General features: G+C 43.0%; 1 pseudogene; it reads left to right on the top strand.

Moving 5' to 3' along the window:
- Positions 1-1444: 1444 nt before the first annotated feature.
- Positions 1445-21011, top strand: LOC129485424 (uncharacterized; annotated as a pseudogene).
- The last annotated feature ends 298 nt before the right edge of the window (positions 21012-21309 follow it).

The following is a 21309-nucleotide window of genomic DNA, read 5'->3' as shown; positions in this document are numbered from 1 at the left end:
ATAGATAATGAAAATGTAGTCTTATGATGGAGAGGTCCTGGGTAGCTATTTCAGATGGAGCACTCAGGGAAGACCTGTGTGAGGGGGTGAATTTTGTACTGAGGTATCCAATGACAAGAAGGAGATAGCCATTGAAAGCTCAAGGGGAGATGCTGTGCTGGCAGAGCAAACAGCAAATGCAGAGGCTCCCTCAAAAGAAGCAAGCTTGGATGACTGCCAAAGTCCTTTCTAGGCCCAATAGCCTTTATCTTGTGTTCGCTGTGGTCAGGATGTGACTTTTGGGTATGACACTAGGATAAGTCAAATGGCAGTCCTTTTATGGGCTGATAACTGTCAGTAAGAGGTAGATAGTGATGCAGTAAGACTAGTTATGCTGGGGCCCAGCTGAGCAAGGGAAAATCATAACCCAGACTGGAAAGAGAAAAGTACAGATAAAAAAGCAAAGACATCATTGGGCTATAAAGAATCTTGTAGGGACTGGGGCCAATTTCCTTTCAAAGCACCCAGCAGGCTCTTATCATAAGACAGTGACAGAGAAACAATGACAGAAGTTTGCTGCTTGGAGAGTTGGACACTTTTTTGAAGCCCCTTTACAGCAGCTGAAGAAGGGCAGAACTAAGGAAGAACATTCCTAGATGAACTTAGAAATAAGGGTCTAGGCTAGGAACATTCTGGTCTCAGATGACAGAACTGAGATATTCATTCATTTCCCTCACTCATTCACTCATTCAACAAATATTTATTGAGGGCCCACTCTTCTAGGCCAAGCTCTTATAGCTGGAGCTACGGCATTGAAGAAAGCAGACAAAAATCCCTAGAAAAGTTCTTACATTCTAGCAGGGAAGATAGAAATTGAGGGGTCAAGATCTTTAACCTGAACAAGCTTAGACTTTTTGTTTGCTCTAAATATTGAGTGCCCAGTCTGTGCCTAGTGGTGGGTTAGTTGCTGGGTACTATGCTGACCACACCTGGTCACGCAAACACATAATAACATACATTGATAGAGAGTTTTACTGCCCTCAAACCACTGATCTCCTTTCACCCTCATGCCACCCTACAAGCTCTCAAAGGCAAAGAGGTTTCCTCAGGCTCACCATGCTGAGCATCTGGACTGCATCCCACGTCATCTTGCAGTCTAGAGCTCTTTCAATTATATCACTTTGTTGCTTACTATAGCAGATGTTTTCATTCTGTTGAACTAACCTATAGGCACCTTCCCAGACATTATATTGGAAGCAAGAATTGTGAAGAGGCAGGAGCTGAGAGAATTCACTCTGTTGATGTGTGGCAGCAGCTACTCCTGGGTTCCCAGGGCAGCATCCAGTGTCGGAGGTGTCTGCAGGGCAATCACAGCATCAGTGCTGGACTGCAGCAACAATGGTGTCTTCACTGCCTTAGTTTTGTTGCGTGATTAGGAACAGTGCTTCCAGGTGTGTAGCCCACAATGCAGGTACTCTAGGCCTCCTGAAGATATTCTGAACTACCAATATTCATTTTAATAAATTCATTTTTGTGCATGCTTAAATCAACCAGATTTGGTTTATGTTGCCTGAAATACACGCTGTGACTGCTATACTTACAAAATCCTTTGTCCTCATTTACCAGCAGGATAGGCTAAGTTTTCCACAGTTTAAAAAAAAAAAAAAATCCCTAGTGACTTAAAACAATATGGCTTCTCTCTTGCTCATAGTTCTATTGCATCCCAGGTTGACTGGATTTTTCCAAATAAATGTTTAAATATTTTGAACTAAATGAAAATGAAAATACAACTGATCAAAATTTGTGGAATGCAGCAAAAGTGGGGTTTTGAAGAAATTTTCTAACATTGAATGCACACATTAAAAAAGAAAAAAGATTCTCATTAGTAATCAGCTATTTTGTCACTTTCTCGTTGACTCCATCAGTACATCGGTACAATCCGAGGGTGTGAATTTCAGCTTGAAATTCCATTGCTGTTACTTGTTATGTTTGTATTGCTCTAAGTTGTATTCATAGCACTTTCATATGTTTCTGCATTTGAACCTTGCAATAAGCCTGTGTGTTGGCCACATAGGTCCGAATAACCTAGTTTTACAGTTGAGGAAGCTGAGCTCAGATTCAGTTCTTTGCCGAAGCCCTCATAGCTGGTAAGTGGCTTTGCATATTAGAACCCAAATATTTTGCTCTCTAAATCTAATGCTTGCTCTATGTGGTTATGTACATATTGACAAATATTCATTTCTTCAACAAATAAAAAGTATGTACAAAAAAAAAAGAAAGAAAAAAGATCTAAAATCAATCATTTAAGCTTCTACCTTAGGAAATTAAGGAAAAAATAGAAACATAAACCCAAAGAAGCATAATACAAAATAATAATATTAGAGCAGAAATCAATGGAAGTCGAAACAAGAAATCAATAGAGAAAAATCAACAAAATCAAAAGCTAGTTTTCTCACAAGATCAGTAAAATTGATAAACCTCTAGTCAAGTTACAAATTACTAATATTGGAAATAAAAAGAGGAGCTACTTCTACTGACCTCATGATCATTACAAGCATAATAAAGGCTAGTTTAAAAGTATAATCAGGAGTGCCTCTGCCCAGCTGCCCACTGTCGGGGAAGTGAGGAGCGTCTCTGCCTGGCTGCCCACGGTATAGGAAGTGAGGAGCGTCTCTGCCCACCCGCCGCCCCATCTGGGAAGTGAGGAGTGCCTCTGCCTGGCTTCCGCCCTGTCTGGGAAGTGAGGAGCGCCTCTGCCCGGCTGCCCACCATCTGGGAAGTGAGGAGCGTCTCTGCCCAGCCGCCGCCCCATCTGGGAAGTGAGGAGCGCCTCTGCCCGGCCGCTGTGCAACTTTCCAAGTGTGAAGTGACAACCTTGTATGTGATCTTTTCTGTCCTCCCCAGGTTTGCATTTTCGACATTAAAGTTTACTTTTTAGTTAAAAAAAAAAAGTATAATCAAAAGCTAATTTTTTTGAAAGATGAGTAAAATTGATAAACCTCTAGTTAAACTGCAAATTACCAATATTAGAAATTAAAGAGGAGCTATTTCTACTGATCCCATGAACATTAAAGGTATAATAAAGGAATATAAACAACTCTATGCCTACAAATTTCATAAAATATATGAAATAGACCAATCTCTTGATGGGAATAAATTACCAAAACTCACACAAGGAGACATAGAATATGAATAAACCTATATCTATTAAAGAAACTGACTCAATAATTAACAACCTTCCAAAAAAAGAAAATACCAGGTCCAGATGGTTTTACTAGTGAATTCTACCAAACATTTAAGGGAGAAATTATACCAATTCTCTATGATCTCTTTCAGAAAATAGAAGCACACAGAACATTTTCTAACTCATTCTATGAGGTCAGCATTGTCCTAATATCAAAACAAACCAGTGAAAGGCATTACAAGAAAGAAAAACTACAGGCCAATATTTTTCATGAACACAGATGTAAAAATTCTCAGCCAAATATTGGTAAATCAAATCCAACAAAGTAGAAAAAGAATTATACACCACGACAAATGAGATTTATTCCAGGTATGCAAGGCTGGCTCAACATTCAAAAATTACTTCAGGCCGGGCATGAGAGCTCACGCCTGTAATCCCAGCACTTTGGAAGGCTGAGGCGGGCAGATTGCTTGAGGTCAGGAGTTCAAAATCAGCCTGGCCAACATGGTGAAACTCCGTCTCTACTAAAATACAAAAATTAGCCGGGCGTGGTGGTGTGTGCCTTTAATCCCAGCTATTCGGGAGGCTGAGGCAGGAGAATCGCTTGAACCTGGGGGGCAGAAGTTGCAGTGAGCCGAGATTGCACCATTGCACTCCAGCTTGGGCGACAGAGTGAGACTTAGTCTCAAAACATAAATAAACAAAAATCACTTCATGCAATCCATCACCTCAACAGGTTAAAGAACAAAAATATATAATCATATCAATAGATGCAGAAAAAACATTTGACAAGATCAAACACCCATTCATGATTTAAGGAAAAAATCAGTGGACTAGGAATAGAAAGAAACTTCCTCACCTTCATAAAGAAAGTCGCCTGGCTACCCCCGAGGCTGCTGAAGGTCAACGCAGTCATGGTGTTCTCCGTGCCGGCGGCCTACCTGACCCGTCAGCAGAAGGTGTTGAGGCTTTAAAAGTGGGTGCTGCGCCACCTCGAGTTGTGGTGCATCCACAGGGACAAATACCAATACTTTGCTTGTTTGATGAGAGCCCAGTCTGAAGAACATACGAACGAAAAGGATATGATGAAAGCCACCCGCTGCTGAAGGAGGCTGAGGAAGAATTCTGGTACCATCAGCATGCACAGCCATACATCTTCCCTGACTCTCCTAGGGGTACCTCCTATGTGACACATGAGTGCTACAAGGTCCCAGAATGGTGCTTAGATGACTGGCATCCTTCTGAGAAGGCAATGTATCCTGATTACTTTGCCAAGAGAAAACAGTGGAAGAAACTGCCGAGGGAAAGCTGGAAATGAGAAGTTAAGCAGCTGCAGGAGGAAACGCCACCTGCCGGAAAGGAAGGTGATTTGCCCCCACTGTGGTGGCATATTGTGACCAGACCCTGGGAGCGGCCCATGGAGAGAGAGAGAGAGACCTCCTCTTTCATGTTTGCTAGTGAAATATGTTACAGAACATACACTTGCTCTAATAAAAAATCAGTGAAATGGAAAAAAAAGAAAGCTTGCCAACCCCTACAGCTAATATTATATTTAATGATGAAACTAAATGGTTTCTCCAGAAAATCAGAAACTAGAAAAGGAGGTTTCCTCTCACCATCCTATTCAGCATCATATTAGAAGTCCTAGCTAAGACAGTAAGAACAAAAAAAATTAAACAGATAAGGAAGGAGGAAATAAAACTGTCTTGTTTGCAAATGTGATGATTGTCGATGTTGAAAATTCCAAAGAACTGACCAAAACACACACAAAAAAGTCTTGAAATCAACAAGCAGTTACAGCAAGATTGTCGATACAAGGCTAATATACAAAATTTAATTGCTTTCCTATATACCCGCAAGGAAAAAAATGGATTATAAAATTAAAACTTCATCATTTATGTCAGCACCAAAAAATTGAAATATTTAGGTTCTAATCTAACAAAATAAATACAGAATCTATCTGGGGAAAACAATACAAGTCTGATAAAAAAATCAAATATCTAAGTAAATGGAAATGTGTTCCATGTTCATAGATAGGAAGACCCAATATTGTTAAGATGTCAATTTTTTCCAACTGATCTATAGATTGAATGCAGTCTTAATCAAAATCCTAACAAGTTATTTTGTGAAGATCAAAAAAAGATTTAAAGTTTATATGGAAAGGCAAAAGACAAAATAATCAACACAATACTGAAGAAGAAGCACAAAGTCAAAAGGCTGATATTACCTGACTTTAACACTGCTAATAAAGGTACAGTAATCAAGACAACATGATATTGGAGGAAGAATAGACAAATAAATCAGTGGGACATAAAAGAGTCCAAAACAGACCCACATAATACAGACCACCAATCTTTGACAAAGGAGCAAAAGAGACTCAATGAGGAAATAGTAGATTTTTAGGCCAATCGTGATGGCTCACACCTATAATCCCAGCACTTTGGGAGGCTGAGGTAGGAGGATGGCTTGAGCCCAGGAGTTTGAGACCAGCCTGGGCAATATAGTGATACCGTGTATCTACAAGGTTTTTTAATTAGCCAAGCATGGTAGTACACACCTGTAGTCCCAGCTACTCAGGAGGCTGATTTGAGAGAATCACTTGAGCCTAGGAGGCAGAGGCTGCAGTGAGCCGACATCACACCACAGCACTCCAGCCTGGGTGACAGACTGAGAATCTGTCTCAAAAAAAAAAAAAAGATATCGTAGGTTTTTAAATAAATGGTACCAAAACATTGGACATCCTTAGGAAAAGAATAATCTAGACACAGACTTTCCTTCTACTTTTCACAAAAAATTAACTCAAAGTGGATCATAGACCTGAATGTAAAACTATAAAACTTCTAGAACATAATGTAGAAGAAAATCTAGGTGACCTTGGGTTTGGAGATGAGTTTTCAGATTTAAAAAAAAAAAAAAGAGCAATACAGAAAAGAAAAAATATTGGCAACTTAGATTTTATTAAAATTTAAAACTGCTCTGCAAAAGATACTTTTAAGAGAATGAAAAGACAAGCCATAGACTGGAAAAATATATTCCCAAAACACATATCTGATAAAGGCCTTGTAGCCAAAAGGGGAATAAAATCCTTAAAACTCAATAATAAGAAAATAAACAACTCATTTTAAAAACTGGCAAAAAACCTGAACAGATATCCCACCAAAAAAGATACACAGATGGCAAACAAGTATATGAATAGATGCTCAACATCATATGTCATTAGAGAAGTGCAAGTTAAAACAACAAGATACCACTAAAAACCTATTCTAATGGAAAAAAAACCTGACAATACCAAATATTGGCAAGAATACTATTCAGTGGCAATGCAAAATGGTGTGGCCACTTTGAAGGATAATCTGGTGGTTTCTTACAAGGCTTAAACATAGTGTTGCCATACAATCCAACAATCACACTCTTAGGTATTTACCCAACTGACTTGAAAACTTATACCCACATAAAACCTACAAACAAACGTTTATAGAAGCTTTATTCATAATTGCAAAAACTGGAAGCAACAAAGATGTAACTCAATAGGCGAGTGGATAAGCAAACCATATTCTATACAATGAATATTATTCAGTGACAGGAAGAAAGTCCTATCAATCCATGAAAAGATATAAAAGAAATTTAAATGTGTATTGCTAAGTGAAGCCAGTCTGAAGGGGACACATACTATATGATTCCAACAATATGACATTCTGGAAAATGAAATACTATATAGACATTAAAAAGTCAGTGGTTGCCAGGGGTTCTGGGTAGGGGAGGGATTAGCAGGTGAAGCACAGAAGATTTTTAGAGGAGCAATAGGATTCTGTATACTATAATTATGGGTATATGACATGCATTTGTTGAGACTCACAGAATTGTACAATGCAAAGAGTGAACCTCTATGTAAACTATGAACTCTAGTTAATAATAATATGTCAGTATTGGTTCATTAATTGTGACAAATATACTACACTAATGTATGATGTTAATAGGGAATATGTCGGTAGGGGAGTTACGTGGAAACGCTGAACTATCTGCTCAATTCTTCTGTAAATCTTTTTTTTAAGACAAAATCACACTGTTATTCGTGTTAGAGTGCAAATGAAGCAGCATGATCATAACTCACTATAACTCAGACTCCTGGTCTCAAGCAATCTTCCTGCCTCACCCTCCTGAATAGCTAGGACTACAGGCACATGCCACCACACCCAGTTAATTTTCTTTTTATTTTTTGTACAGATGGGTCTCACCATTTTGCCCAGGCTGGTCTTAAACCCCTGGCCTCAAGGGATCCTCCCACCTCAGCCTCCCAAAGCACTGGAATTATAGGCATGAGCTGCTGTGCCTGGCCCTTCTGTAAATCTAAAACTGTGCTAAAAATAAAGTTCATTAATTTTTAAAAAAACTTAATGGTTTAAAATAACAATGGTTTATTTCTTGATCACACTTCATGTTCATGCCAAAATTGGCTGCTTTTTCCTTATTCAGGAAACTGGTACAGACTTATTCAGGGGCAGCCTGGTTGATGAAAATCTCATTTTGAATATCACCAGTCTTCATGAAAGAGTGGAGAAATCGTTCAATGGTTCTTAAATATGATGCACCAGAGGAGGCACATTGCTTCTGCTCACATTTCATTAAGAGTAAGTCATCCAGCCAAACCTAGCTTTAAAAGTGGTGGGAACGCAATTTTATCATGTGCCCAGAAAAAGAAAAATCCAAATTCTAGTGATTAGTCCTAATGACTACCACCCCTTGCTTCCTAGTTCCTTCTCCTGGTCCAAAATCATCACCAGGACACTTGTGCACAGGACACTTTTGTGCCAGTACACAGAAAAACATTCTGGCTGCTCAGAGGCAAAGGCCCTCCAAGCCCACTGATCCCTGCTAGTGTCATTGATATATCTCGAGCAAGCTCCACCTGCTTAATTGTTTCTTCACTCCGAAATCCCTCCTGAAAAACCTAGTGCTTTTATGAAGTTCTTCCTTGGCTTCATACCCTCAGTATCAATTTACAGGAGGGAAAAATCCAAAGAGAAACAGAAAAAACATTGGGAAAAGCATGCTTCAAAAAGCCTTTGTAGGTAAGCAGATCAAGGACCTCTGTACCAGCTTTCACTCCGTTGAGTGTTGCTCAGCAAGGGGCTTGACCTGTCTCTTCACCTGCCACCACAAAGGCAGATGGCAGGCTACAAAGGACACATTCATTGTAAAGAATTATAAAGTCTCGTTCTGTTCACAGTGGCCAAGAATGCCTTGAGCATTCAAAAGCTGAGATGGGTGGAAGAAAAAGTGTTACTAGGACTACTTGATTTGCATGTGACAAATTTAACTCAAACCAGCTTAAGCAGAAAGAGAATGATCTGGTCTGTATAACCAAAAATTCCTGTCCAGATTCAGAATTAAGGAATTAATTTGAACAATATCATTAGATCACTCTCTCTCTCTCTCTCTCTCTCTCGCTTTTCTGAGTTGATTTTATTCTCAGGCAATTTTCTCCCATATGCTAAAAAATTGGCTTAGGGAGTGATATGGTTTGGCTCTGTCCCCACCCAAATCTCATCTTGAATTGTAGCTCCCATAATCCTCATGGGTCATGGGAGGGACCTGGTGGGAGGTAATTGAATCGTGCAGGCAGGTTTTCCTCATGCTCATTTCATGATAGTGAATATGTTTTACAGGATCTGATGGTTTTATAAAGAGCAGTTCCCCTGCACATGCTCTCTTGCCTGCTGCCATGTAAAACGTGTTTCTGTTCTTCCTTCACCTTCCACCATGATTGGGAGGCCCTCCCAGCCATGTGAAACTGCAAGTCCACTAAACCTCTTTTTCTTTATAAATTATCCAGTCTCAGGTATTTCTTGAGAGCAGTATGAAAATGGACTAATACAGGGAGTTAAATCTATCCCAAACTTTCAGAAAGTTAGCTCTTTCAGGAAGAGAGAGACAGAGACAGAAGCACAGAGACAAAAAGAATACCTCTGCCACTGGTCCCAGCAAAGTCCTGGAAGAATGCTGAGGATTCTAGTGGATCAACCCCAGGTCACATAGGCCTCCTTGAACTGATTGCATGGTCACTGTAGCTTGGTCCCATATCATCAACATGGAATAGACTTCTTGTTGGAAAAAGATATTTCTGTTACCAGGGAGAAGGAGAGGAGAGCTACAACTACCAGAGCCAACCACAGCAATGGGACAGAATCAAGTAAGCACACAAGCATGTGCAAGCACGTACATACCCACATTCAGGCAGCCCTTCCATCATCAGACTGCCCATTTTAGAAACAGTTTATGGTTCCAGGATTGTCTAAGGCTGAAGACGATAGAACTGCTCCTCCAGAGCTATAGCCCTGCTACCTTCCTCCACGAAGATGGGACTTGCCTGTGCACGCTCTTCCAGTGTCTCCCTGGTTGAACACCTCCCTTAGTAATTTGCATACCAACCTCATGCCCCACTAGAGCCTGTGGTTATCTTGAGGAAAATAATGGTTTCTGTTTTTCTTTGCATTCTATCACGTGGTCCAGGGATAGTCATTCAGCCAGTATTGAATGAATATCTGTATCTCTGGATGCATAAATGGACAGAATAAAGACCTTCTAAGAAAGTAGAATATACAGTCCCTGACTCTGGGGTCTTTTTACTTTGTCAAGGACAATTAGAATACCTCTTAACATAACAGAACAGATTTAAATACAAGCCACGAGAATAAATTAACTCCATAAGATTTGAATCAGATAATGATCAGAGGATGCCAAGTAAAAGTGTAAACGAAGTCAGGCTTCCACAGTTATCAAGTGCACTTGGAGACAGCTTTTCCTTCTTATTATTTGTGCTCAAATCTTATTCATGTCAGTAATGTGATTCTCAAATGGGAGGGACACATGGTGAATGCAGGGAGCAGCTTGGATTGGAAGAGCCCATGGTGCTTTATTAGTACAGAGGAAAAAACCCTAGGGCTCTGATTCCTGCCCAGGCCTAGAGAAGTCTACCCCTCTTTCCTGGCCACCAGTATCCCACTAATCCCAACAGTCCTCCATCTGGGAGTAGGTAATTTCTCCATTTGCAGAGAATAAGTGTCCTTCCCATCCTTCCTCCTCTGACATATGCAGACTACACATTAGCATGGTAATGTCTCATGCCATTAGTGAGTAACGTGCTGAATAATTAGGCTATGAAAATCTTACAGCAGGGATTTTTGTTTTATTAGCAATTTTCCATCCTATTGTGTTAATTTCATCTCATGTCAGCCAGCTTTCTAAGTAAACAATGATCACAGGCAGACATCAGTTCCCAGCACATTGTGCTGCCGTGGGTGACTTAACAGACCAGAAAATGGCTTAGGTTGCCTTTTGTCTTGCAGCCTCTGCCTTCTGTTGATGTCACAAGATCTCTAGTCCCTGGTTTCTTATGACCCTAGAATATTCATTTCCTCTTTGTGTGTGTTTTTCTCTGCCTGTCTGTTCTCAATCTATCTCAATGTCCTTCTTGCTCATCTTTGTTTTTCTTCTCCCTCTTTAATGCCATCTCCTCTCCAATACCTCTGTGTGCCTACCTGTAATGACACTGCACTTTTCAATACCATTTTCTATTCAAATAATTCTCACATCCATCTTGCATCTTCTGTCCCCACTTCATTTTTCCATATACCTTCTTTAATGTCTCTCACTTTCCTCCCCAATTCATCTGCTTTTCTTTCCACTTGACTATCTTCTCACCATTCCTTCCTTCACCTCCTGTACTCTTCATTTGGCCTAGCTCCTGGAGTGCTATCTTTCAGCCTGTCACTACCCTCCATCCCCCACCCCTCCATACACACACACACACACACACACATACACACACACCTCATTTTCTCCTTCCTGCTCACCAAGATTCCTGGCTCACAGATGATTAATATTGGGCCCAGGCATGCTGGAAAGTTTAATGCTTTTTCTGTGATATCCCCACAGTCATCAAACATCTGCAAGTTTCTCCCAGAGCTGAGAAAAAGTTCTGTTACTTAATACATTGTTGTTGTCCAAGTTACAAAAGCACCTGCCAAGTCTCTAAGAAAGGTCATGGAGAAAGGTATTGGCAGCATTTTCCTGGGTCACCACATGGACAGAGTTGATGAAGAAGGGTCATTCTTGATCAAAAGCTCTTCTTTCATTCTGTTCCTTTCTGTCTGACTCCAGGAGAGTAGGAACCTGGAATCCCCCAAGGCAGGATCATGTTTACTGACTCTATCCAAATATCCAGGCCAAAGAACTAGAACAATGAGGTAATATCTCCTTCAAAAAAAGATATGGCTAAATGCCAATAACTCAAGCACTCAAACTATGCATCCACAGAAGACCAATAACCCAACAGGCTGCTGTCTGGGGCAGCAGTTGGGGAGAAGCCAAAGCAATGTATAATTTTTATAATGAATCCACAAAATGTAACATAGTTGCCCTTCCTGCTAAGGGTCATAAATATTGTCCCTTTGATCTTATTCACCCTTGCCTCCTCGTCATTCAGCCACATATCCCCATCCCTCCTCTATAATGCTCAACATATACATGGCTATTTGTTGTCTCAAAAAATCAACCGGCTTAATAAATGAGATTTTAGCCCTAAAAAGACTGTCATGACTCTGATGAAAAGAGATCCAGAAGAGGATACAAGAAGCTTTTGAAAAGCACCAAGGCCCAAAAGGATCTGAGATATTTGCAAATCTGTCCCATACCCACAACTGTGCAGCAGTGAGAATTACAAAAGAAATGGAGAATAATTTCTGTGATCTCAAGAAAACGTTGATTAGACAAGAAAATAGGATTAACTCTTAGATTGTGTGAAATAAGCTACGCATATAATACATGCATTTTAAAGCAGATAGCTAATGTAGCTCCATGAAATCAAAGGTGATTTAAGGCAGATTTTAAACATTCCTGCATAGAGAAATAAAACAATCAAAGCACAAATGTGGAAATGTGAATGGCCTGGGATCACAGAAAACGCAGCTTTGCTGCTATGAGCAATGGACATTACTCCACTGATGGGCACTTCCAGCTGCTGTCCGGGCACAGTGACCTCACCAGCATCACGCCAGGACTGAACCACTGAAACCATTATGCTTAGTGCACAGTAAACCAATCTTAGAACGAGAAATGGGCAAGTCAGTCTCACTTCTGCCACACCTTCTTCCTCTCAGCTCTCATCACCTGTCCATACCAATATCCTGCATCAGACATACAGACACCCCCGATACTGACTGCTGCACTAGCAAGAATCACCTTCCACAGACGAGTTCACCCTGCATTCAGCACATCAGCATTCAGCACCACGGCCAGCGCCTAAGGCAGCAGAAGGGAGCGAAACCCAGAAGGGGCAGCAGAAAATATAATCATTCTCTCAGTAGTCAGCCACAGGGCTCCTATTTCTTTCTCTTGTTTCTGAAGCTTCTTCCCTCTGGGTCCATGCAGGGCTACTGCATCTGGGTATCCATAAAAATTGACTGTGTTGTACTAACATATTCTCTGATTAACTGGTAGGAGAAGAGAAGGGAAAGCACCCCTCCCCTCCACTACATACGTGCATAGATCCCTCCCTCTCTAAGAGGCTGGCTGCATTTGACAAATACTGGAAACTCCATCCCACCTCCTTCCTTTTAATGACTAAGAGAGCAAGACCTGTAGTCAAGCTGTCTTCTCCAAGCTCGACTACATGGTAGCTATATAACCTTAGGCAAGTCACCTGCAAAATGAAGATAAAAATAGTACCTATCTCACTGGCTTTGCTGTTATTATTGTCATGATCAGTGCTATCATCTGGCCACACTGGTCACCTTGCTGTTGCTTGAACATACTCCTGCCTCAAAGTCTTTGCATTTGCTATTTCCTATGCTTAGAAGCTTTCTCCAAAATAGCCATGTGGCTTGCTCCCTCACTTTCTTCTAACTATCAGTGAGACTTTCCCTGATTATACCCTATAGTACCTCTCTCTCCACCACTCCCTACCTCCTATTTCTGCTTTTTTTCCTAAAATGTATTACTTTCTGATGTACTAAATATTATTTTTATGTTTGTGTTTTCTCCATCCTCTTTTAGAATGTAAGCTCCATGAAGGCATGAATTATGTTATGCTCACTTGTATCCCCGGTGCCATTAAACAGTACGTGGCATGTAACAGGTATTCAAAAACACTGGGTGAATGCAGTGTTATTATTATTATCAAAATGATTATTCAGGGATTATTTTCTCTATTTCATACAGGAGCAAACTGAGATATTTAAAAAATGTGGCCCACCTATAAAATGCAAGCAAGTAGAAGAGCAGAAAATAATGAATTGAGAGTCAACCTTTCAATCTATTCCACCAGAACAGTCCATAAGCTAATGAAGTGTTCAAAACGCAGCTTGAGAGAAGTTCCCCGTACCTTGAAGAGAGCGCTTGGATAACCATTTTCAGTCTCCTCCACCCCTCCCCAGAGCCCAGCCTGGGACCCTGTGGAGACTGCTGAAGGTTGGCAAAGCTCTAAATCTTCCCTGGTCCAATGTACATGCCAGAAGGATCCTACTCCCATGGGTCTACCTGGCTTCAGGCCTTTGACATGGGGTCTTGGTGAAAGCTAGGCACACTCAACACTGAGAAGGCCATGCCGCCAGTGTTCTAATACATCAGAGTTCATCTCAGCTTCTTCTCCTCCCAACAGAGTCTCATGCTCAGACTCATGCTCTTCCCTCAGCCAGGAGGTTAGCAAGGTGTAGGACACAGGGCAGGGATCATTCTGAATCTCTTGCAGAAAGAGTTTGCTTCCAAAGTGGCCAAAGTCCCCAGTGGAATCTGCTGATGAAGTCCTTACCTTAGAGTCAGGATTGAGGGAGGAGATGAGCCCAATCCCAGGATGAGGTCACATGAAAACCTCCTGCACCACGACTGTGCCAATGAAGAAGGGCCCCACTAGGGGACAGAAAATTCCAGATTTGTGCTGGCAAAGCCCACCTGAACAGCTACTTTTTTCCCAACACTGAGGCTTGCAGGTAAAATAAGAACACTCAGGACAATACAGGTTAAGGAATAAATGAGAGATAGGAAACTCTGGTTCTGCTACAAGAAGGCCTTTAAAACCAAGCTCAATTCCATAAAAGTGAGTCCTGTGAGAAACAGGAAGACAGAGTCACAAACCAGGTCACTACGCACTAATGAGGAAGTCAAAGGAGAACCTCCACGATCCAAAAGTCACAGGCTCCACGTCACACAAAAGAATGACACACTGCAATTTGTACAGCACCAACCAGAGAACTTGTTAAAAATGCAGAATCCCTGAGCTCCACCCCAGACCTGCTGAATCAGGATCTCTGGGGCTGGGCCCAGGAATGGGCATTTTAACATCCTGCCCAAACAAATTTTGTACAGGATGAGTTTTGGTTGTTGTTGTTGTTGTTGTTGTTGTTGTTTGAGACAGAGTCTCACTCTGTCACCCAGGCTGGAGTGCAATGGCACGATCTCACCTCACCACAACCTCTGCCTCCCAAGTTCAAGCCATTTTCCTGCCTCAGCCTCCTGAGTAGCTGAGATTACAGGCACCCGCTACCACACCCGGCTAATTTTTTATATTTTTGGTAGAGATGGGATTTCACCATGTTGGCCAGGCTGATCTCAAACTCCTGACCTCAAGTGATCCACTGGCCTCAGCCTCCCAAAGTGCTGGGATTACAGGAATGAGCCACCACGCCCAGCCCACGCTGAGTTTTGGAAGCATAAATGCATTGCCCTGTTGAGGCACAGCAATTCAAATCACTCCAGCAAAACTTTGTGAGACCTTCCATGTCCTGGACTCTCTGATAGTGGCTGGACTTCCTGGCAGTTTGGTTGGGAAGAGGAGGTGACTTGGGTATCCTCTTATCCATACAATGGTCAAACAACAACAAAAAGCTTTGGGAAGGTTGGGAAGAGCAGCTGAAAAGCTTCATGGATTGGGGCAAAAGAAGAGAGGAGCTGCTGCTTGGTGCAGCAGAGAGGCCTGCAGAGTTAGAAATTGGCAAATTATCTGGCCTTGGCCCTTAGGTCAGACTTGGATCTCATCCTCAGAGAACTAGGGTACACTCAGTGTGGGTGACAGGTGGGTGGGAGGGAGAGGCCAGGTCACTCTGGGAGATTGGTACCAACCTCGTCCCACATCTCAACACGTACATCGCTTTCAAATTTATCTCTTTCTTCCTTCCTACTCAGCTATGTAGAGAATCACAGATGCACAGAAACTCTGTGTGAAAGGAACTTAGAGGTCAGCCAGCTCAGGCCTCATCCAATATAGTCCTGATGTTTGTCTCTGTTGTCCTTTTCTTTCCTGCTAATTGTGAGGTCTACCCAAGTCATCCAAATAAGATACACACTTGTTTGCATTACTCAGCAGCAAAAAGGTTGTTGAGCCATATTCTAGAGGCAGTAAAATCCACAGTGAGGACCTGAATCTATCCAAGGTCTGGCACCTAAATGGCTGATAGAGCTCCCCCACTTCCCCAGGAAGGACTAAAAGACTGTGTGGAAGTACAGCTTCCCCCAGAGGGTCCTGGGGACATACTGTGTTTCTTTGGATTATTTTGATGTCCTTTAAGCATGCTTTTAAACTTTGCTTCCCAAAAGGTACTAATACTACAAGTGGAATCATTTCTGATTTTAGCTCATCACCTCTAGCCACTGTCATGAAACCAAGAGGCCTAAATTCAAGATCCTGTATAGTTAAGAAATTTCAATGAAGAAGCAATGGCTTGGGATTAAGAAACCTGCTTTAGCCATTGACATACTATGATCTCCCCAGCCTCTGTATGTGAATCTGGAAAATAGGGCGGGAATGGCAGTGCCAAGTTTGTCGGCAACAGTACACGAAACCATGCCTTCTCTACCATCAGAGCTCCCAGAAGAGAATGCAATATGCATGCCAGGTGGTGTGATTAATGACATACTCAGGTGCTTTCTACAGTTTGTGATTACTACTAAAGGGTAATAGTTAACTGTGTCACCTTCTCAAGACAACACCAAGCAGAATGTCCTGGCATTAAAGGAATGAGCTGCTGCTCCCATCTTTATCTGAGTTTTCAGCATTTGCATTGACTCACTGATGACAGCAGATAGTGCTCAGAGAGTTTGTTCCAAGAATATTAATTGGCTTCCCTATTCAGTGATGCTCACTTGCTCACCCCACTCCCTCTCACTCTTGTTCTTTCTCTTTCTCTTTGTTGAGTTGACACAGGCAACAACTCCTCAAAAGCTGTTTCCTCAAAGCCACAGCAGCAACAGGCAACAGCAGCCTCAAGAGCCTCAGAAGAGGCAGCAGTGAGCAGCATCAAGAGCTTTCCTTCCCTTCGTTTCAGGAGGTGAGAGGAGCTATGCCAAGGAATGCGGAGGGACCTGGCTGCTCTAGAATCTCAGCTCTTCTCCAGGAGCCTGGCACTGGGCACAGAGTTACCATGAGCACACACACCAAATAGGGTGACTTCCAGCTGGCACAGGGTGTCATACCCTCAGCACTGTTGGGAGGAGCTGAAGAAGGATGGGGCAGAGCCAGCTTCTGGCTAGAACTGAGATGCAGCCGTGACAGGAGTAGGGGATTGGAAAGCCATAAGGCAGCACCATGGAATTGGACACAATCTCTAGCAAGGAAATCCATCTGTCCTTGAGACTCAGGGAGGGAGGATGCTTTACTGAAGGTCACAGAAAGATGGAAAGGAAAGGCCAAATGTTTCCAAAGGACTCAGGCTCTGCTTCAGAGAGTTGAAAAAAGAGCCCATAAATAAGGACAAGATATCAAAGTCAACAGATTTCTTCAGCTCTCTAGGCACTGCCTACCTGAGCTGTACTTCTGGACAAAGCACTCAATCAATGTTACAGTATATTATAACATTATAGTATATAATATTTGGATACTGCATTAAGATTTGGAAAAGCCTCTGGAAAATGCTTTAAGTCTTGGTAGCTTTATGCAAGACTGCAGACCCTGCTCCCCACTGATGCATCGCCTCTCAGTGCAAGTCCCACCACCACATCCCTGGGACACAGGTCCCCAGGAGAAGCTCGGCCCCTCCTCCAGCCCAAACCTGGCCAAGGTTCCCCCTCTCCCCAATCCCAGCAGGCACTCTGTTAAAATGCCTGAGATCTGGCACCCAGAGCAAGAGGCAGAAAGAGAGCAGTGAAAGTGTCTCTGATAAGCAAGCATAGTAGGCAGGGTGAACAGCAAACCCCCTGGAACCAGACAGCGTGGGTTCAAGAGCTGGCCCCATCTCCTGCTAGTGATTCTTGGACACAAGACTTACCCTTTGTTCCTCAGCTTCCCCATCCAGAAAACAGAGCTAGTAACAGCAGCACCTATCCTCTGACTGTGTTGAGGGGATTCAGTGACAGAGTAGAAAGAGTCCTTAGTATGGTGCCTGACCCCTAGTGACTATTCAGTAAAAAAAAAAAAAAGTGCATTAATACCATGGGGGAAGGCATGGTATTTCTATGGGACAGGTAGAGGACTGTGGTCAAGGCAGTTGTTTTGAACTGTAGAAGTTCGAACCCACTCAATACAACTTGGCAAGGACAAGCACATACTATACAAATTGGCTAATTTCCTGCAAAGAAATATCCCTGTTTGCAGAGAAAAGGAATTCTTACACACTATTGGTACAAACGTAAATTTGTACAACCATTATGGAAAACAATATGGAGGTTCCTCAAAAAGCTAAAACAGAACTACCATAAGATCCAGCAATCCCACTACCAATACATATCCAAAGGAAAGAAAATCAGTAGACCAAAGAGGTATCTACAGCCCCATGTTTACTGCCACTCTAGTCACAATAGCCAAGATATGGAATCAGCCTAAGTGTCCATCAGCAGATTAATGGATAAAGAAAATATGGTATACATCCACAAATAGAATATTATTCAGCTATCAAAAAACAATGAAATCTTGTCATTTGCAGCAACATGGATGAGCCTGGAGTACATTGTTGGTGAAATAAACCAGGCAGAGAAAGATAAATACTCCATGTACTCACTCATGTGGAAGCTAAAAAAAAAAAAAGTTGCTCTCATAGCAGAGAGTAGAAGAGAGCTTACCAGACACTGAGAAGGGTGAGGAGGAGGGGTGGATAGGAAGAGGTTGGTTATAGGATACAAAATGACCGCTAGATGGGAGGAATAAGTTCTAGTGTTCCATACCACTGTAGAGGGACCACAGTAAACAATAATTTATTGGATAGTTTCACGTAGAGGTGAGACTTTTGAGTGTGCCCAACACAGAGAAATTATCAATGTTTAAGATGATGGATATGCTAATTACCCTGATTTGATCATTACACATTATATGTATCCAAATATTACTATGCACCCCATAAATATATGCAATGACTATGTGTCAATTTTTACTTCAATAATTTTTGGGGTACAGGTGGTTTTTTGTTACATAGATAAGTTCTTTGGTGGTGATTTCTGAGATTTTGGTGCACCCATCACCCGAGCAGTGTACACTGTACCCAATATATGGTCTTTTATCCCTCGCTTCCTCCCATCCTTCCCTGCGAGTCACTAAAGTCCATTATATTATTCTTATGCCTCTGCATCCTCAAGGCTTAGCTCCCACTTATAAGTGAGAATATATGACATTTACTTTTCCATTCCTGAATTACTTCACTTAGAATAATGGCCTCCAACTCCATCCAAGTTGCTGCAAAGGTCATTATTTCATCTCGTTTTATGGTTGAGTAGTACTCTATGGTGTATATATACCACATTTTCCTTATCCACTCATTGGTTGATCTCTCTGATCAACCAAGGAGTGAGATAAGGTCTGTTTCTGTCACTCAGGCTGGAGTGCAGGGGCGCAATCACAACTCACTGCAGCCTCGACCTTCTGGGCTCAATCCTCCCACCTCAGTCTCCCAAGTAGCTGGGAACACAGGTGCATGCCACCATATCTAGTTAATTTTTCTCATTTTTTGTAAAGATGACATCTCACCATGTTACCCAGGCTGGAAAAATGTTTTTCAGGCTGGGCACAGTAGCTCACACCTGTAATCCCGGCACTTTGGGAGTTGGAGACCAGCCTGAGCAACATGGTAAGACCCTGTCTCTACAAAAAAATTAAAAAATTGGCCAGGAGTGGTGGCACATGCCTGTAGTCCCTGCTACTCCAGAGGCTGAGGTGGGAGGATCACTTGAACCCAGGAGGTCAAGGCTACAGTGAGCCATGATTGGGCCACTGCACCCCAACCTGGGCAACATAGCAAGACCCTGTCTCTAAAAATAAAAATAAAATTTAAAATGTTTTTTAAAATCGCTGTGGACACACAACCCCCACTGATTCGGGGCTCTCATTCTCTTGCTGACATGTCCCTTCTTCCTCTGGTCATCTCTCTCTCTTTTTTTTAATTGTTGTTGTTTGTTTGTTTGTTTTTTCTTTTGAGACATGGTCTCACCCTGTTGCCCAAGCGGTAGTGCAGTGGTGCAATCTCGACTCACTGCAACCTCCCCCTCCCGGGTTCAAGCGATTCTCCTGCCTCAGCCTCCCAAGTAGCTGAGAATACAGGTGCCCACCACCACGCCTGGCTAATTTTTGTATTTTTTTCCGTAGAGACGGGGTTTCACCATGTTGGCCAGGCTGATGTCGAACTCCTGACCTGAAGTGATCCACCCGCCTCGGCCTCCCAAAGTGCTGGGATTACAGGCATAAGCCACCGTGCCCAGCCATCTGGTCATCTCTTCTAAAGTCCCTGAGTCCTAGGCCAGAGGGGCCCTCTGTGTTCTCATAACCCCTTGGATCCTTCATGGAATGAGACTTGAGGAAATGCAGGCAGGAGAGGCAGGGGGCCTGCGTCTGCCCTCACTCCTCCTTCCCCCACCCTGCGACTCTTCCTTCCTCACCTCCCACAGGTCCCCGCGACAGCTGTTGGGGTGAGAGCCAAGTCTTCTGCAGCCCCCGCCCCTCCCCCGCAGGCGCCCCTCCTTCCGTCCTGGGATCTCCCTCCTGAGCGCGTCCCGCACCTGTATTTGTTAATCAAGCCGCGGAAGACACAGTAATTGCCCAGCAGAAAACACGGGTGCAGATATTAGGGAGCGCCGGGGCAAAGGCACTAAATGAGATTCTTGTTTTCCAAACAGAGCCCGAGATTTAATTACAGCCTTTCCAAGTGCTTATTAAAAACCCTTATTTTTTTCCTTATTGTTTTCCTGCATGGCGCATATTGAATCAGCCTCTGCTGTTGTCTTGTTTTTGGAGCGTTCATAAAAAGAACCGATGTGGAAAATTGCAAACACAGATTGTACCCAAACAATACCTTCTCCCTTTGCTTTTCTTCCTCTTCTTTCTTCCCACTGAATAACAACGTGGGAGAGTGTTTTCCGTGCACAGCCGAGCCCTCTCAAACAGCCAAAGGGGGTCTTTTTGGCACTCAAGAGACCACTCCTCCACCTTCCTGAGGAATAGAGCAGGCCAGCGGGAGCAGGAACCCACGTCTTGTGGGAAACAGGAGGAGACAGGTGCTCTGCAGACCTGCAATCATAGACCATCAAGGCCAAGAGGGCCCTCCGCAGAGTGGGCTCATCATCCCATCATGGGTGAGGAATCTACTTGCACAGAGAGGTGAAATGATGGAGCCCAGATACAACCAGTTCCTTCACCTACTCAACCGGAGCGTCTTCTACTGAGGTGGCCCCCTTCTTGCTTCTGGCATTTGCACCCGGAAGGATCTGTGGACTCTTCTCTTAACCCATACAGTTCCTCCTCTGGCAAGAGGGTTGGTCTCTCCATGCCTTCCCCTTCTCAACGGCAGCATCCCATATTGATAATCAGCCGTGCTACCCCCAAGTAGCAACCCTGCTCCAAGAAGACCAGGTCCAGGGTGGCAGCCAGATGCAATATTAACCAGGGGCTCAAGTTTTTAACTGCCTGCTTACCTCTGAATGATGCTGCCTCTCAGACAAACAAGCCTGTTTCCTGGCCTTTCTCAGAAAGTCTCCATAAGACAAAGTCCTAAGGAGGCACCTTAGGGACTCCTTAGGGGAAAGAGACTGGACCCCTTTGGGTGTCCTCAGGTCCCCACCAGAGTCCTCCTCGCCACGCGCCGTTCTCGCTGCCCTCCCCTGCTTGCCCAGTTTGGATCTAGAATCCAGGCTCTAGAGGGGAGGCAGCTCCTCTCCCCATGCCATCTTTCCTCCCTGCT

This window comes from Symphalangus syndactylus, chromosome 6 (assembly GCF_028878055.3).
Source record: "Symphalangus syndactylus isolate Jambi chromosome 6, NHGRI_mSymSyn1-v2.1_pri, whole genome shotgun sequence".
In the NCBI taxonomy this organism is placed as follows: Eukaryota; Metazoa; Chordata; class Mammalia; order Primates; family Hylobatidae; genus Symphalangus; species Symphalangus syndactylus.
This window is presented reverse-complemented; position numbering and strand designations above follow the sequence as displayed.